A 4,721-nucleotide genomic window follows, 5' to 3' on the forward strand; every position below is an offset into this window, starting at 1 on the left:
TATTTTTGTGGATTCGGGACCCTTTTGATGATGACTATATTATTTGGGTCTACCTGCAATCCTTCTTGGGATATTGAATGACCTAGAACAGTCCCTGCAGTAATCAAGAACTGAAATATTTTGGGACTAAGGGATAATTTGATTTCAATTCATTTGTTCAAAACCTTACCCAAGTTAGAGAGAGACTCCTGGAAATCACACCCATAGGGTGTAAAGTCATCCATATAAATTTCTACTGCATCATGGACTATATCGGCAAAGATACTCAGGACTACCCTTTAGAAAGTGGCAGGGGCATTGGATAGACCAAAAGGAAGGACCCTATAAGCGAAAGTACCCCAAAGACAGGTGAAGGTGGTTTTATCCTGGTCCTCTAGGTTAATCTGGATTTGATTCTACCCATTGAACCCATCTAGGAAAAAAAAAAAATTTCCCTACCAGGCAATCTAACACTTGGTAAATGAAAGGTAGAGGGAAATGGTCCTTCTTTGTTTCTTTATTTAACTCTCTGTAATCAACACAAATCCTCCACTTCCCATTTTTCTTTGGGACCAACACCAAAGGAGACACCCACTCACTGTCTGAGATAGGGTAAATGAATCTTGCATCCAGCAGCTTTTGTAATTCTTCTTTGACTATATCCTTGAGAGCTGGATTCATTCTCCTTTGGGGTTGTCGGACTAGTTTACAACCTTATTTGATATAAATGTGGTGAGTACACACTGAGGGGTGCACTCCCTTCATCTCTTTGTAATTCCAAGCAAAGGCATCCAAATGCTCCCTTAGCATGTTACATAACTCTTCTTCTTGGTGTATAGAAAGAGAGGGGTTGATTTTCAGAGTTCTTTCAGGGCCAAATTCTATTGTCTTGACACAAGTAGGGTTTGACTCAGCTAAAAATAGGTCAATCTGATGGTTTCTCTTGGTTTCCTTCACTACTTCCTCTAGGGACAAGGTGTTGGGATTGGATTTTGGAGGATGTTTTCAATCAAATCATCTTCATCAGGTTGTCCTCCTCCCATGGCAGTTTCTAGGGTATAGAGTTGGGTGGAGTAGACTTCATCTTCTTCCTCCTCTTCTAGCCATAAAGGTAAATCATGTTCTAAAGATGGTTGAGCAGGAGGGTACAAGACCAACTGCTTGGATAGATGCCCATTTTTTATAGTCATGTTTCCAGCCCTACAGCTGATGTAGGCATTGACAGTGGCTAACCAAGGCCTCCCAAGTATGAGAGGATAACCATTAAACTTGGCCTTAGGTTGGAGAACCAAGAAATATGCAGGGTACTCCCAGGAGTCAATGGAAACCATCACATTCTCAACAATCCCCTCAGGGGCTATTATGGGTCGGTATGCAAGATGCAAGACTGTCGTGGTCTTTCTTAATGAACCCTAGAGATTCAGATTGAGCATGGTGTCCTTAGTCATTACATTAATGGCAACCCCAAGATCAATCAAGGTATGTGGGAAAATGGTGCCATTGATGTGCACATCTACTACAGGGCTTCTAGGGTCTAAATACTTTGGGAAAATTACCTGCCCCAGCATTAAGTCGGACAACTATCCAATGACATTAATGGTAGGGGTGTCTCTTTTTCGCCTCCCTGGATGTTTGAAACACTTCTCTTTAATCAGTTTGTTGTAAATAGGTACATCCTTAATGGCTTGGAGAAGTGGAATTTTGACACATAGATTTTTCAATTCACCCAAAAGTTCATTCTCTTCTGGGGTAGGTTGGACTGGATGAGTTAATCTTTTAGGAAAGGGTGGTGGATTCACTCTAGGCATACTTTCCTCTCTTTCCTCCTCACTCTCCCTAGGTGGAGATGGAGGTTAGTTGTCCGAGAGTACTCTCCCAGACCTCAAGTTGATTTCCTGAATTTCCACAACATAAGAAGGGTAGGATGTCTCTCCATTGTAGACCTATTGTGCCTATCTATTGTTCGGGTTCGGATTTGGTTGGGTAGGAATCTGAGGTTGTTTAGGTGGAGTAGGGTGTAAAATTTGTGTTTGAGTAGGAGGTTAAGGCAATAAAACTGGAGCATTGTTGTATGTGGGCCTCCACCACTCGGGTGGTGCATTCCACTAAGGTTGTGGAGGAGTATATGACTGAAATGGCTGGTTGGTTGGTTGGGAATGGTATTGAGGTGTAAAATACCAGGGAGAAGGTGTAGACCAGGAGGGATGAGCAAGGGGTCCCCAAGAGGGAATGGATGTGTTTTGGTTAGGGTTGTAATATGCATAGGATGACCCTTGCATGCCCTTCTTGTACAGTCGAGGCCCATGAGGCCTTCTTTGATTTATGTAGCAGGATATTCACTCACCCCTTTAGTTCCCTGATACATAGCTTTTAGTCCAGGTAGAGAAGGGCAATTGTTTTTGGAGTGGTTTTCTTCACAGACTGAGCAGATCTCTATAAGGTTTAATGGACATTCATTCCTAGGGTGGGTCCTTATGCATCTAGGGCAAAAGATGGCTAATTCTTTCTCTAATTCCTCTTGGTTCCTCTTGATTTTCATAGTGTCCATATATAGGGCAAGGGTTTGCAGCATTTCACTCTTAAAATCTTCCAACATGTTTCCAATTTCACCTTTTATAGATGTGTTGGAAGAGGATGAGCTGGCCACTATTTGACTACCCCTACCCTTTTTCCTAGCTACCCTAGAATGGTTCTTAAATATAGTCTTGATATCCTCATAGGGTAGCTGGTAGATGTCCCCTCCTGATAGTAGGTTTAGGGTATCTAGAAGATCTTCCTTGACCCCCCTGAGTAGGACTAGCTTAAGTGACTCAAGATCAAGTGTGCACCTGGCCCTTTTGTAGCTAAGCTGGAATCTTTCCTCATAATCCTCTAAGGACTCATCATGCCCCAAGGTCATTCTAAAAATTTCCTCTTTAGTGTCTTTGGACCTGCAGTAGTCCCTATACTTGTTGTTGAAATCTTGTTGCATCTGAGCCCAGGTGGTGATACTATCCCCAGGTAAACCATGAACCAGTGTAGAGTTGCATCCTTGAGAGTGGATGGGAATAATTTCAACTTCTGATCATCAGTGGTGTAGTCATAAGTTCTGCATATGACAGCAAACTCAAATAAGAAAGTATCTGGATCTTCTGAGGTCAAGCCATGGAAGTGAAGAAGATCAAAGGGGCTTATGTTTTTCATCTTGGCATCCCCATTGGTTTCTCTGATGGGAAAAGCACCCTCAATTCTTTCCCTATCTCTTCTATCATTTCTATTTTCAGCCATTAGGTCAATTGGAAAGGGTTCTTCTTCTTCTTCTTCCCCTATAGGCTCTTCAAAAATCTCTAGTTGTTCGCCTAAGGGGTTCTCCAATTCGCGGCCTTCGAAGAAAAGGGAAGGTTGGCTCTTTGAAGTGGTGGGGTATTTGGTAGAAATTTTCCTAATTTATCCCTATTCCTACAAGGCATGAAAGAAGTTTTTTTGTTTTGTTTTGTTTTTCAAGCTTTAACACTAATTTCATAATTGAAATAACAAACTGAATTGAAGCTAACTGTTGAATGAACTCACTTGTAGAATGGAAAGGAAATCAAACCAACTTACAACTACTTTTTCAAAAATGAAGCTAATAGCAGAATGAAAGAGATAAGGAATTGAAGAAACAAATCATAAATCACATCTACTTAGACACCTCCCCGAAAACGGTGCCAAAAAGTGATGAGCACTAGTGTTGCAAGAAGAATGTTGCAACTCCTGGGGCTACCAACCTTACTTTATCAAACCAGGGTTCGTACAAACTTGGAGGTGACAGTGTTTTATACACAAATAGATGCAATGGGTCCACTCTTGTCACTGCTAAGATGGCAATAGACCACTAGGGTTTCTCAAACTAGTCTTCTATTGATTTAGAAGAATTTTTATTACCAATGGAGAAAGGGGAATTTTACTCTAATTGAGAGAGTTGAAATATTATATACTGCAGTAATGAAAGACTGAAATAAATGCTTAAATCACACCACTCATCTAGCTATTTGTTAAGAGATCTTGCTTCACAATAATTCTAAGCTAACACGTGGAACCCTAACTATCCTAAGCATGCAATCTGATCTGATCAAACACTTTACTGATGTGTATATGAATGAAAACAACAACCTTTTTCTTTTTGTCCTTTTTGTGAAAACATAAATGCTAATTCTTCTTGATTGTATGGCAGGTGGGTTAGGTGTGGAGAGATATGGTTCTAAAGGGTCAGATGGCATAAGAAGAAAGCAGCGGCCTTCTCCTATCATTCATGATGCATTTCTCACAGCCTCAAAACAGGCCACTACAGGTCGTCCTACAGGATGTCCTAATGCACCTACAGGAACCCTTGTATTCCTACAAGATCAAGCTAAAAGCATAAGGAGTGATTTGGATAGTGATATGGGGCTTAGGGAAGGTGAGTTATGGAAGAAATAAGGCAAGGAAGTGGCTAGGACTTCATCATAACTCAAACCAAAGTTTTTAGGATGGTTGGGTTTTCTCAACAAGTATGGCAAATTGTTCTTATGAAATGATAACTTAGTTTATGGACTTAGTGGCTTTTGGCAATCATGGATGGATGAAGTTAGGTTGGGGCTGTTGACATGAGGTCTTCCTGTACTATTGAAACTCATGCAATACACATCATTGGCATTTACCCATAAATTATGTCAAAACAAGAAAGATTCCAACAACATAAGAAAACAGAATTTCATCATTCATTTGCCTAATTCGTGCATGTA

The sequence above is a fragment of the Pinus tabuliformis genome, chromosome X (assembly GCF_031772625.1).
Source record: "Pinus tabuliformis cultivar Carrire ecotype Pingquan chromosome X, CPIR1, whole genome shotgun sequence".
In the NCBI taxonomy this organism is placed as follows: Eukaryota; Viridiplantae; Streptophyta; class Pinopsida; order Pinales; family Pinaceae; genus Pinus; species Pinus tabuliformis.